The sequence below is a fragment of the Curcuma longa genome, chromosome 6, assembly GCF_044706935.1.
Source record: "Curcuma longa cultivar G26 ecotype Majalengka, Jawa Barat chromosome 6, ITB_CL_G26_1.1, whole genome shotgun sequence".
NCBI lineage: Eukaryota > Viridiplantae > Streptophyta > Magnoliopsida > Zingiberales > Zingiberaceae > Curcuma > Curcuma longa.
In genome coordinates, this window is record NC_133866.1 from 7,481,682 (window position 1) to 7,496,583 (window position 14,902).

Below are 14,902 nucleotides of genomic sequence, written 5' to 3' on the forward strand. Positions count from 1 at the left end.
ATAGCGTTTATTGTCCTTCATAGAATTATTCAAGTTGAATGACTATATTGTGAAAAAGAAGACTAATCAATCAAATAATTTTGCAAACAAGCTATGAGAAAGGAGTTGCCATTCTGAAACTGGCGAGGGTATCATCAGTGATAATACTCGCTCTAGGATAATAGAATAAATATTCAATCACTATGATCTAATCATAGATAGTAGGAATCAATTGTGTATTGGTTATTGAGATCATGATGATCTGATGCTATACTTGTACTATCTTTAACACCAACTAATTATACTAATTCCTTCCTTACAATTATCAGCAACAGTCAGTGAAGGTTCCAAATTCAATGCTGGGTAAATATGAACAGACTAAAGCCTGCAGGAAATGTTGACTTGAACACAAGAAAACCACTTCAAGGGAGGAGAAAACTCTGCTATAAGCATATCGATACTTTAGAGAATTATGGAAGCCGATCTTAGGCTGAGTCTCTTTTCCTTCACCCCCTTCTCCTATCTTTCCATCACAGTAAAGCCACCCTTAAAGGTAAAAGGAAAAAGACCATAGGTTCAAGCCCCTCATTCAGTGGATGATAAGACCTCATCTAGGTATTAGCAGTCAATACAGAGTTAGTTTAAAGAAGGTAAAAGGTAAAAGGAAATATTCAAAGAGTTAGTCAATAGACAAGACTCAGTACCTAGATTCTTCGGTTGGCAGGAATTTCCAGTATCGCTTGTCATTGATTCCTGTAATCAGTAATGCCTTTGAGGAAAAAGACATGCAGATTCCACCCCTGTTCAACTCCAGCCAAAATTCCTAGTTCACCGTGATTAAAGCTAACGTCAGATAAACCCTAAATAAGCAATCAGGCGATAATTTACATTGTCAACGCCCAAGTACACTGAAAAGAATCTATTTTTCAAGGTCTGAAGGACCATTTTTTTTTCCAATTAGTATGAGAAAGACTCAAAATTGTATCCAAAAGATCAAAGTTGAAAGATGACTCAACACTCTCAAACTGTAGGAATTTGGATTCAATTTATAGTGCCCTAGTTCGAATAGAAAGATAAGGATACCTTGGTGCCCCCATCGAAGGGGTTCGGCCGGCACAACCGCGCATAGATCTCCTTTTTGCAAACACATGCCATGCCCGTCCCATCCGTTGCCATCTCCATCAAGTACACATAGTTCTTCGGCAGCTTCGCCTCCCACACGAAGTCCGCCGACGCCGCTATTCGGAAAGCCCGGTTGAGCCCCGACGGCCGACGCGCGGCAGATCTCCTGCGCGTCGAGGCGGAGCAGCACCTCCGCTATGCAACTCTCCGGCCAGTCCCCGAGGCCCGCTTCGGCGTCCGCTTCCGGCCTAACGATGCTCGAAATCCACGACCCCATCCCCCGCAGCCAGAATCGACGCCACGACGAAGCGAAGCAAGGATGAAAGAGGCATTCACGCCAGAATCGATAGATCAAGCGCCCGTCGCTGCGAGAATCGATTCGATGCTTCGATTTGTGGCGCGGAAAGGGATGAAATGCAAGGAATTGAGATTAAAAAAAAGGAGCGATTCATCCGTATAGATGATTAAGAAGGTTAGTTCTTAGGTCTTTTTATAGCATCTCCTTCATATCCTAAATCCATGATTAGATATGGGCAATTTAGAACCACAAATAAATTAATTTGAATCCAACGTGGAACTGAGTCGATCAGGGATCGTCGGTGACTGACTTAACAGATTTAATGGGGTCCACTGACGTGGATAATAAGTACAAGTTCGAAAGTTGACCAAAAATTGTACGGACGCTTCTATAACATAGAAATAATAAAATATTAATTTTTTTTTTAAAAAATAGGATAAATAAATAGCCTAAAAATGAACTTGTGCATAAATTATACTTAAAGATTTTTTTAGACATTTAAATTATCCAAAAAAATTAAGACTAAAATGAGTTAGAAGATAAAAGGAAATGAGTTAAAAGTGGGCCTTTGCCAGACACTTATTATAAGATTTGGATCGTGCAGCACCAAGTCCAGCCTGGTTCGTGGATAGGTTTGGTGAAGGTGGCTTGGTGGGTGGATCAAGCCATGCACAAGCCAATCTGGTCATGCCACGCTCAACATAGACTCGGACTTAGCCTAGTTTGCATGCCGGATTGACCCACCTTGCCATGACCCTGCCTCAATTTGTATTTGTGATTGAGAGAAAAATTACTCGATCACAAAAGCTCCACACCTCCCAGCTCTTAGTAAATTTTCTATTTTTTTCTTTCATTTTATATTTGTGATTGAAGATTTTACTGACGGTGTGCCAATTCAAATTGTTTATTTAAAAAATAAAAAAATTATTTTCTAATTCATATTCTTTATTTATTTTTGTATTTGTCCACACCCTCAACCTCAATGGTTGTTAATTTAAATTATCTTGATTTTAATGTAATTGTATATATTTTTTCTTTTTTTACCATAGAGGGTTGAGATGAGACGGGACTCCTAATTTTTTTTTATTAATATAGGTATCTAACTTGTCTGACTAATCTTAAAGGTGAATGATTTTTTCTTGAATTGTCCGTTGAATAAATTTGGAAACACATTGATTCTTGACACAATAACTCAATATATAGTCGTCCCAGTAGTTCAAATATTGTGAGTGTATGATGTCCTATATGAGAATCGAACCTTGGATGTATAGATTATCCACACTGATGATCATGTTAGTGTGTGCACCAATATGCCAAGATACTCTTATGTATAGCCATCAATTTATGTTAGGTCCGTCGGGTTGACCCACCCCGACAAGTATTTTAGGCGGGTTGGATTGAAATTTTATCAACCCATTTTAAGATATGGATTCAGATGGGTTGGCCCGCCTAGGCCCGCGACCCATGTGGGTTGGCCCGCGGCGGGCTTGGGTTGGCCCGCAAGTTGAGAAAGTTTATTTATTTATTTTAAATTTTAAAATTAAAGTAGAAAATTTAATAAATTAGTGGGTTTGATCCATTTAAATTATAATTCAAGCTTAAAATTATAATTCAAACTTAAAAATTTCAACTTAATCAATTTAAATTATAATTCAAACTTAAAATTTTTAATATTTTTTAATTTTTTAATAGACTCGTGGGTTGACCCGCCTAACCCGCGACCCGCTTTGAGTTAAATTGGGTGGTTGGAGATTTTTCAACCCACCAAGTTGGTGGGTTGGCTCGCCTCGCCCCACCATATGATGGACCCGCCATGGGTTGGCTCGCCCCGCCATGAGTTGGCCCGTTTGACAGCTCTACTCTTATGTATTTATGGATAATTATTTCATAAAGGCAAGTTTATAGTTAATCATTTACTTTTCTGTACATATGTGATTAATGATAAAGTCCCACGGATTAATGGTTATATTAATATGCAAACAGTCCTTCATTGGATAAATATCTAGAGGGGGCATAGATATCTAGATCAACGCTGAGTATGACTAGGTTGAGATAGACCGAGGGATGGATATCTAAGTTGTACTTGAGGGTACCTTAAGTTTTGAGGTACACTGGACACGACCTGCTTGAGAGAAGATCACATATTAAGCATCAATGGTCATTCCTTTTATGAACGAGTGTAACTGATCTTTTGACTTGAGACCTTCATTTATTCTATACGTGGAGTTATGTACTTTGATATCGTTAAAAGTAGTCTTTAATTGGATTATGATTGATACGGTTGTTGGGTGTATGACAAAGCATAGAGAGAATAGTGTTGAGTTAATATATGATTCATCGCTCTCTTGAATTAGGGAGTTAACATCCTGACCGCTTGATAGAGATATTAGTGACTCAAAACCATGGCCATGGGGAATGATTTATCATTTAAGAGATGTTGGAATACAATCAAAGTCACACATTGAAAATACATGGAAAAAATCTTGAAGTTATAAAATGAAAAATATCTCATTAGTACGAGGCATTTTGGGTAAAATCCAAAAATAAAACCATGAGGGCATGAGCCCAAAGTGGACAATATTATACAGTTGTAGAGATATATATGGATTTCATCAGATCTAACAGTGATATCAGAGCGAGTCCATGTGGTGGAGGCTCCTAGTAAGGGGTCCGTTGAGACCGTTAAGGGGGCGGGTCAGTTGGAACCCGTACCAATAAGGGCTCCGTTAGGACCGTTAAGGAGGAGCTCCCAGAATACATCACGTTGAAAATACATGAAAAAAATTCTGGGATTATAAGATGGAAAATATCTCATTGGTATGAGGCCTTTTGGGTAAAACATAAAAATAAAACCATGAGGGTGTGGGTCCAAAGTGGACAATATCATACCGTTATGGAGATATATATAGATTCCATCGGATCTAACAGTGGTATCAGAGCTCCTATTAAGGGGTCCGTTGGGACCGTTAAGGGGACGGATCCGTACCAATAAGGGGTCCGTTGGGACCGTTAAGGGGGGGGGGCTCAGATATCACATTGTAAGAGGCCATTTGGGTAAAATCCAAAAACAAAATTATGAGGGTGTGGACCCAAAATGGATAATATCGTACTATTATGGAGATATATATGGATTCCATCGGATCTAACAAGAGAGTTTATTATATCTTGAAAATCAAGTAAAATAATTAATTTGTGATGATGCATAATGTACTGAATTAATTGGGATGTCGTCTAGATAAAGAGATTGAATTATACTCATGGTGATTTATAGTTTATGACTAATATTTTATCACGTTGGGTAACTAAAAATTGTTGCTAGACAGTTACCTTAGTCTGTGTATGGAATTACACTACCTTCGTGTATAAAATCTAGAGGGTCACACTCATAGCACATAGACATGAACAATATCTGTAACTGATTATTTTAATGGATACTGAAATTAATCAATTATTTCTGAATAAGAATTAATTAGATTATTAATTAATTCTGAAATATTGAAAGCTAGAACGGATCAAGATCAAATATGATTTTATTTAATCTAAAGAAAAGAGAATTTGGATAGCCACAATCGATGATTCTTGAAGAATTAATGAAGTGTCCTAACTCTTCATATTTTTGAAGAATTATTGGAGCCTAAAAACTCTTTATATTCTTTATATTAATGGAGGCTCTTCATCTTTTTTACATTAATGGAGGCTCTTCATCTTTCTCTTGGAGGCTATAAATAATCACCCTTGGAAGAAGAGACCAGGTGAAGAAGAACAAAGATATAGAGCTCTCTCTCCACTTTCCTTTTTTTCATCGAAAGAGATCCATAGTGCTTCCAAAAGGTTTTAAGCAATCTATGGTAGATTACTCATAATTCGCACAAGCATATGAAGACTCATTCATAACTATATTGATTTATGTTGTTGATATGATAATCACGGGAAATAATCCTAACGCCACAAGGACTCTTCAAGGCGTTCTACATGAGTACTTTCGAATAAAAGACCTTCGAAAGTTAAAATACTTTTTGGGAATAAAAGTGGCTATATCAAAACAAGGAATGTCTATATCACAATGAAAGTACACATTATATCTACTTAATAAGATGAGTCTTCTTAGAGCTGCTCTAATCAGTTGTTCTATGGAACAAAATTTTAAACTCACCAACAGATTGAGAAATTCTTAAAGATCATTCACGATATAGAAGACTTGTGGAAAAGCTTATTTACTTAATAATTACTCATTCAGATATCACTTTCAGTGCATCTTTTTAATTAGTTCATGCATCATCCACGTAAACCACATCTTAATGCAGCTATTCGAGTTCTAAGATATTTAAAAGAAACATCTAGACAACATAATTTTCTTTCAAGCAATATGACCTTAAGTTAATTGACTATTGTGATGTTGATTGGGGAAGTTGTCCTACTACAAGGCAATTGGTGTTTAGATATTGTGTTTTCCTTGGTTCCTCTCTTGTTTCTTGGAAGACAAAGAGACAGTTGAAGAAAAATAAGTAGAGATGAATGAAAAATATTCTCACGCACCATTTCTTTATTCAATATGAAAATATATACATTGTACAACAATTGTATATAGAAATAAGAAATAATAAATAAAATTATTACATTCCTTGCTAAGAGGTTTTCTTCGTGATCAAGTTTTCTCAGAATAGGATATTTTTTATATCAAGAATCTTTAAATAATTGTATCTTTAACACCCTCCCGCAAGCGAAACGGGGAGGCACACACTGTGAGTTTGTCTCGAAGAAGGGCAAAACGATGCGAGGACAACCCTTTTGTGAAAATATCGGCAACTTGATCTTTGGTAGAGATATACTGAATCAGAAGGGCCTTTCGAGCAACACGCTCACGAACAAAGTGAAAGTCAATCTCAATATGTTTTGTACGCGCGTGAAAAATCGGATTGGCAGTGAGAAACGTGGCGCCAACGTTATCACACTAGAAAACCGGTGGTTGCAACATGGGAACATGGAGCTCACTGAGAAGCGACTGGAGCCAACATAATTCAGCAGTGGCATGTGCTAAGGCACGATATTCCGATTCAGTACTAGAGCGAGCAACCACTTGCTGTTTCTTAGAATTCCAAGAGATAAGAGTGTTGCCAAGAAAAATACAATACCCAGTGGTAGATCGACGATCATCAGGACAACTTGCCCAATCAGCATCAGAATAAGCAGTCAGACCCAGAGAAGATGAGGGTCGAATAAGGATACCATGGTGTGGCGTATGCCTGAGATATCGAAGAATATGCTTAACAGCCACCCAATGAGAGGCAGTGGGAGATTGCATAAATTGACATGCACGATGGACAGCAAATGTAATTTCAGGACGTGTAAGAGTAAAATATTGAAGGTCACCAACAATACTCTGGTAGGGCTGAGGATCAACTAAGGGATCGCCATCATGGCGAGAGAGGGATGAACCAGAGGCAATAGGAGTGTAAAGGGATTTTGAATTATGCATCTGGGCTCTAGTCAATAAATCTGTAATGTAGCGAGATTAGCTAAGGAAAAGACCTTGGGGTGTGCGAAGCTCTTCAACACCAAAAAAATAATGAAGGTTACCCAGATCCTTAAGAGGGAAAAGCTCACCCAGTGTGCGAACGACAGAGGCAATGTGAGATGGTGAGTTGCTGGTAAAAATTATATCATCGACATAAACCAAGATATACGCCGTTATCTCAGAAGTATGATAGACGAAAAGAGAGGAGTCTGATTTAGATTCGAAAAACCCAAGGTTGAGCAACGATGTACGGAGTGTCGCATGCCATTCTCGCGGAGCTTGCTTCAAACCATATATAGCCTTGTGAAGACGACAAACATGGTCAGGAAAATCAGGATGAATAAAGCCAGGGGCTGAGACATATATACCTCCTCATGCAACATCCCGTGTAAAAAGGTATTACTCACATCAAGATGATGAATGGGCCATTCTTGGGAGACAGCAAGAGCCAATACAGTGCGAACAGTAGTGGGCTTGACCACAGGACTGAAAGTCTCAACATAGTCAATTCCTTGTAGTTGGTGGAATCCCTTAGCAATCAAGCGGGCACTACAAAAAATGGTAGATTAGCGATGAATTTTTGGGACGAATTATTTTCGTCGCCAATTGGCAACGAATTTTGGTATGAATCAAATTTTTATCGCAAATCAGCAACAAAATTTGTGACAAAAAAATATTAGTTGCCAATTTAGCAACAAAATAAATTCGTCGCTAAATTCGTCGCAACTCGACAGTTCATCATAAAATTCATCGTAGATTTGCAACGAATAAATGATTCATCGTAATTTGGCGACGAATAGTTTTTTCGTCGCAAAAAATACACCACCATGCAGAATCTCACCAAAAAAGGCGACGAATTCTGTGTTCGTCGCAGAATTGGCGACGAACGGCAAGTTTCATCGCCAAAATTGGCGACGAATACTCTATTCGTCGCCGAATTGGCGACGAGCAGAGGAATTCGTCGCCAATTCGACGACGAACGATGAATTCGTCACTGAATTGGTGACGAATTTTGCGACGAATATTTTTCGTCGCCAAAAACTTATTTAACCCTAGATCCAAACTTTTTTCTTTCACGCGAATGCGACTTTTCCCCTACGCCGCAGCTCGCCTTTTCTCGTCGTTCTTGCTCGCCTCTCGCCCGTTCTCGCTGATTTCTCTCCGAAATCTCTCCGAAATCTTTCCTCTTCACGTGGTAAGATTCCTCCTTTCTTCTTCTTTTCCTTGCTGGTTTTTGGCGTCGGACTGCTGGAGGAACATCGCCGCCGGCGAGCGAGCGCTGGCGGGCTGTGCCTGGCCCTGGACGGCGGCGGTCGGCGCTGCCTGGCCCTGGGCGGTGCCGGGAAGCGATGCTTAGCCCTAGCTGGCGCTCCCTAGCGCTGGGCGGCGCTGGCCGGTGCTGCCTGGCCCTGGCCGGCGCTGGCCAGCCCTGCCAGGCGCTACCAAATATAATGGAAAATTTCTTTCCTTCTTTCTAACTGAAATCTCAATGTTTACCAGCTCTATTTTTGGTGCCTACCGCCCTCCTGAGCACAATGCCCTCCACTGCCAGGAAGTTGGTTGTTAGTCCTGTCATGAATCAAGGTGCGGCCTTATCAGGGAGTTGGGATGCAAAGAAAGAAAAATGGAGGAGGAGGAGCAAGGAAGAATTTTTTTTAAAAAAAAGGTAAAAATAGGTGTTTTATTTTGTTTTATCAATTCTTGCTACACACTGATAAAACTAAGGATAAGCATATGAATTAAGGATGATAATTATTTTTCTTTTGTACACATGGTAAATTGAGGTCTTGCATTGATGGATGATAATTTTTTAGTAAACTTGTCAAATTGTCTGATCCGGCTCAGGTTTAAAAACACTGGCCTACATAGGGAAAAGAAAAGATAGGCATGAGAATGTATTCTTGTATTCATGGAATCATCGAGTCACCATAACCGGAGCTTTATTTGTAGTGCTTGTCTGATCCTCTTGCTGGCCTTAGAAGCAAATGATAGTTGAAGAATGCACCTAATAGTTTAGTTGTTACTCGACTGATCTTTGTTCACGTTGGGATTTCCCACATTAATTATGGTGTTGGTTATTCTTAGTTTAATTTGAATGTATTAGAAATTACAAAAGAAATGGTAAGAAGCATTCATGAGGAACATAGGTTGGTGATACAAGGTAGCCATAGTGTCCATGGTTTCATCTTTCAGTAAGACTTATATAACTGTTGTATATAAATTTGATGGTCGACATTGATGTATATAAATTTGATGATTTTCCTTAAAAGTCTTTGCAATTTTGGTCTTTGGCAGGTTTACCTTCACTTCACTTCAACTATGTCAAAAATATTGAAGAATGATTACCACCTTTTCTATTTAACTACAGTGATCGAAATTACATAGCATCTTTTTTTTTTACAAAAAAAATTAAATGACATGTAATTTTCTATCACTGTAGTTAAATAGATTAAGTAATGGCCTGCCGGGGTAATGACCATTATTATCCTTCCCTTAACTCCACTACATGGCATCTTTGAGGCCACAAGCCGTGGCCAGATAAACATCAACTCATATGCATGGACTGATGGTGATGAAAGAACACAGTTTCCAGCACAGATATCTCTCTAAAGCTACTTCCTTTCACATGTCATAAGATTATATTTTGGTTGCATCAAAATTATTTTAGCCTTTTTATACTCACTTTGTCTGGTGTATGTTTTGTTTATGAAGGTCTCAATGCACTTCAAAATATAATGTGCACCGCTCACAGAGAACCAATTCAAGGGGATTATCAAGGATAACTACTATACACCTCAACACTTCTGGTTTGAGCTGCTTGACCATTCTCAGACAAGAGCTTTAATTGAAACTTTTGTGCCTTTACCTTCATCCTCCGACACCAGAGGAGTTCCTATTACTCTGATCCAGATCAAAATGCTACCTGTTGATATTGATGTTGTTCTGGAGTGATATTAATGTTTTTGATCATGATATGGATTGATATGTATATTTGTAGAGTGTGGATTGATATATATGGATATGGATATTTGTGATTTCAATTTGTGTGAATTGATATATGTATGTGGATGTGGATTGATATGTATATTAATTTGTAGAGTGTGGATTGACGATATATATGGATGTGGATGTTTGTGATTTCAATTTGTGTAAATTGATATGTGTATGTGGATGTGGATTGATATTAATATGTGTACATGTTATTTGTAAAATTTGATTCGATCCGATTGGATCGTGTATTGTATCTATGGGATAATCAACAAATAAAGGGGTAGGAAAGAAAAAATTTGATTTTGCGATGAATTCTGCGACGAAAATGATTTCGTCCCAAAATTCATCCCCAAATTCTTCGTAAATCTGCGATGAAAACTGGATTCGTCGCAAATCTGCGATGAATTCTGTGATAAAAATGATTTCGTCCCAAAATTAGTCCCCAAATTCGTCGTAGATTTGCGATGAAAATCGAATTCGTCGCACATCTGCGATGAAAATCAAATTCGTCGCAAATCTATGGGATAATCAACAAATAAAGGGCTTTGATTTTGCGACGAAAATGACTTCGTCCCAAAATTCGTCCCCAAATTCGTCGCAGATGTGCGACGAATATCTAATTCGTCGCAGATTTTTGCGACGAATATCAAATTCGTCGCAGATTTGATTTGTGATGAAAATGTTTTCGTCGCAAATCTGCGACGAATTCAATTTTCATCGCAAATCTGTGATGAATTTGGGGACGAATTTTAGTTTTCGTCGCAAATATCTGCAACGAAACGAGAAATTTTGTCGCCAAATTTGGCAACGACTTTATAGCAACGAAAAACGGTCAAAGATTTAAGTGTGGGGGAGGAGGTTTGAAAATTTTGAAGAAAAGAAATTTTTGAGAAAAGAAGTGAAAAGTGTGCCAAGGGGAGAGTTTTTGTGCCATTTTGAAGTGTAACAATGTGCTAATGGAGATGTTGTTGTAAGAAATTCAGATTCATTATTATTGAGGCTACTATGGTGTTTCAAAGGAGAATTGATGCTATGAAAATTTTCAAGAAGATGGAAGTTAGCAAGTGTCCAAGTTGTGAAAAGCAAGGATGAAAAAGGTGAAAATCGGTTTTGACTTGATTCATGGCCGGATTTGGGCACGAAAAAGAGCCACAAATGCTAAGAAATGAGGATAGAAAATGGTGGATTCAAAAGTGGAGGAATGGAGTTTGTAAACCAATTGAAAAGCAAGGATAAGAAGGATGTGCCAAAACAATGGGTAAAGTATCAAGTTTGATTTTTAAAGCCTCATGTGGATTGGTTTTAATGGGAAACTACTGAGTTGCATTGTTGGGAATGTATTGAGCCTAGAAAGCCAAAGAATTCAGAAGCAAATGATCAGTTTGAAATCAAACAAAACAAAGAAAAACAAAGAAGAAAAGAGAAATCCAAGAGAGAAAAATGATGAGTTTTGAAGTTGTTGATGGGTTTTGCTTGGACTTCTTTCAACAAATCATTTGAACTTAGTCAAAGAAGTGGGATGGATGTGTGATAATCATGGCTACAAAATCAGATTCGAAATGGCCAAGAAAAACAGAAAAAAAAAAAAGAGAAGAAAAACAAAAAAAAAATTCAAAAGAAAAGGAGAGTATCAAGTGTTTAAAGTGGAGTTTCAAGAATCTGATCGGTTGATGGAACCACAGTAAAACCTACTCCATTTCAGTTGCTTTCTAAACAACAAATTCAGATGTCAAAGTTTCAAATGTGCTGCAATGGCAGAAGAAAAAAGAAGAAAAATCAAAACAAAAAAAAAAATCAGAAAAATCAGAAAAAACAGTTTGGTTTTTCAGCCACTTTGAGCAATTTTTACGGCACTGATCCGAATCTGGATTTCACGGAAATTTGCATGGCTATTATCCTCATCAATCAAGCTTCATTGTGCAAAAAGAATGGAGGCAAAAGAGCAAGAAACAAGAGAGAAAAGCAAGATTTCGTTTTGAGAAAAAAATCAGTTTTTCAGCTCCATTTTTTCAGCCATGTTCCCTAATTTGCTGCTACTAATCCGAATCTGGATTTCACGAAAATTTTGCATGGATATTAGTGTTATCAATCAAGCTTCATGATGCAAAAAGAATGGAAGCAAAAGAGCAAGAAACAAGGGAGAACAAGCCAAATTTCAAATGCAATTTCAATAATTTTCAGAATTAAGCATGCAATGATACATTGAAATTGTGGTTTCATGTGAGGTGAATTTTGACTTCTGAGGATTGGATGCTATTTCTTATGTCTTTTGAAACCTAAATGTGAAAGAATGGGGGATTCGAAGAAGGAATGCAAAATGGCACGTTTGGGTGATGAAAAGAAAAGAAGAAGAAGAAAAGAGGAGTTTGTATCAAGAAATGGAACCTCAAGAGAATTTTGATGTTTGATGATTGGTTGTCATTTGTTAACTCTTGCAAAACCTAGATATGAAAGATTTGATTTGATTTCAAAAGAAAAACGAAAATGGCACATTTGTGGTGATGTGTTGAAGGAAAAGAAGAAAGTGTGAAGGAGTTTGTATCAAGGTGAAGGAACCAAATGAGATTTTGACTCAGATTTGATTCATGGATCTGAAAGAACATGGAAACAAATGGAATACAAAAGAAAGAAGTTAGAAAGAGTGGCAAGGTTCATTGATTTACATTTAAACATACCCATGTCTACCACTTCATTCACTCTTCTCTTGAAATTTCTTTTGTCTTAAATTCTTATTTCTACATTTTCTAATTCCTTTGTTTCACTCATTGATTCCTTACATTTTCAGTAAGCCTAGTATATGTGGATTCCAAATCATGAATGGTAGTGGAGAGTAGAAAACACACAAGCCTATAGTAATGCATGAAACCTAAGTGCTTGAGTGAGCTCCATCTCCTTTTTGATCATAAATTAGAATTAGGGTGAGAGCCACTGATTTATCTATTGAAAACAACCTCGTGAGATTTTGTGTGATGCATTTTTCTCAATTAGTCAAGAAAGGTGAAACTTACTATGCGGTTAACCAAATACAAGTCTAATTCATGGATTTAAGTTTTTGAGACTTTACAAGCTTAGATAATTTTCTTTTAATTGTTTCTAATCATGATTGAGGATGATCTAGGGGGGTACAATCCTAGTTTATTTTGTTGACTTGAGCGGGACGCTCAAGGGTAAGTGTGGGGGAATTTGATGATTTAGGATTTTTATTAATTTTAAATCGATTCAATTTTGGGCTTTTACATGAAAATAAATTATAAAATGGATCGATTTGACATAATTGTCCTATATTGCATAAATTGAGGTTTGATATAATTTTTGTGATTTAATGGTGAATTTTTTGGCATTAATTGGATTTTTATTGATTTTAGGGCTAAATCGGACCCGACTCGAGCTCAACCGGGGTCAAATCAAGTCAAATTTGTCAAATTGATCAAGCCAACATGAAGGACATGACTCGGATCGAGCCTGATCAAAATTTCACAATTTTTTGGAAACCCTAACTGCCCTAAAGCCCAGATCAATTGTGCACCGTTGGATTCAAAATCAAAGGCCCAGATCTGTTGATTAATCAGAGTATAAAACCAAAAACATTACCCGATGAACAGTGCTGGCCGCCACTGTTCATCGTCTTCCTCGCGCGCGCTCCTCTGTTGAGCGACGTAACAAACGGCAAGCCCCATCCACCCAATCCGATTCCATTGCGTCTTCCTTGATCTCTGAAGAAGCTAAAGCCGGCCGATTGGGTATTAATCCGGCGGCTGGAAGGCGCGCGACGGCGAGGGTTTCTTCCGGCGGCGTTCACCCTGTTTTCTCGGTTTCCGGCATCCGCTGTGCAATCCGGAGCCCGCAATTCATTGGAGGGGTTCTCCTAGGATCGAGTGGCACCCTTGCATATGACAGAAGCACGATCGGAGCTGGAAGAAGCAGAGGAATCCGGTTTGCCAACTCAAAATTCGTCTGCACCTCACTGTTCTCGGCCGGAGAGGGTTTCTTCGGGTCCAAGAGCTTGTTGACACCGAGCTGAGGAGGATTGAAGGAGAAGGGAAGGATGGATGCATTTTATAGCTTTCGATTCTGCATTACTGTAGTTTCTGATTTCTGATTTCTCTTTAGCCTCTGATTTCGACGTTGCTGTTAATTCAGATTCTTGGTAACTTGGTGAATGTTGGCATGTGATTCAAGTTTAGTTTGTGTTTGGGATTTGAATCCTGTTAGAGGTTGACTAGTTTAGTTTTAAGCTTTTAAATCCAATGCATTGTTGCTGAATTTCTGATAACTTGGTTTGTTGTCGTGCCAAACTCACTATTGCGTGCCAATCCATTTCGAGTTAATTAGAATTAGTGAGATTAGTTCGAATGTTTTAGTTACACTTCATAGTTTAGTTGCTTGGTTTTGACGAATTCACAGTATTCCGTTTCCTTGCATACATTCCTATCTCAATTGTGAAAATCATGAAGCTTGAATTAGGGTTTAGTTCATACTTTGCATTTTAGGTTAAGGAAATGTAACAAGAAATAAAGCTAGATTAGTAGCTAGAGGTTTCACTCAAGTGGAAGGACTAGATTATGATGAGACCTATGCACCCGTGGCTAGATTAGAGTCAATTAGAATTCTTTTAGGATATGCCGCTTACATGGGATTTAAATTACATCAAATGGATGTAAAATCGGCTTTCCTAAATGGGTATATAAAGGAGGAAGTATATGTACTGGTTTTGAGAGTAATGATTACCCAAATCATGTGTGTAAACTTAGAAAAGCCTTATATGGTTTAAAGCAAGCTCCAAGAGCTTGGTATGAAAGGTTGTCCACCTTTCTAATTTCTAAAGGCTTTAGAAGAGGAACCATTGATCCTACCTTATTTATTAAGTCAAAGGAGAGTGATATTTTTGTTGCCCAAGTTTATGTGGATGATATTATCTTTGGGTCAACAAATGATGAGTTCCTAAATGAGTTTATCAAGAATATGGAGATGGAGTTTGAGATGAGCTTAGTTGGAGA

General features: G+C 38.0%; 1 pseudogene; it reads right to left on the reverse strand.

Moving 5' to 3' along the window:
- Positions 1 to 497: 497 nt before the first annotated feature.
- Positions 498 to 1,543, reverse strand: LOC141831229 (F-box protein PP2-A13-like; annotated as a pseudogene).
- Positions 1,544 to 14,902: the final 13,359 nt, after the last annotated feature.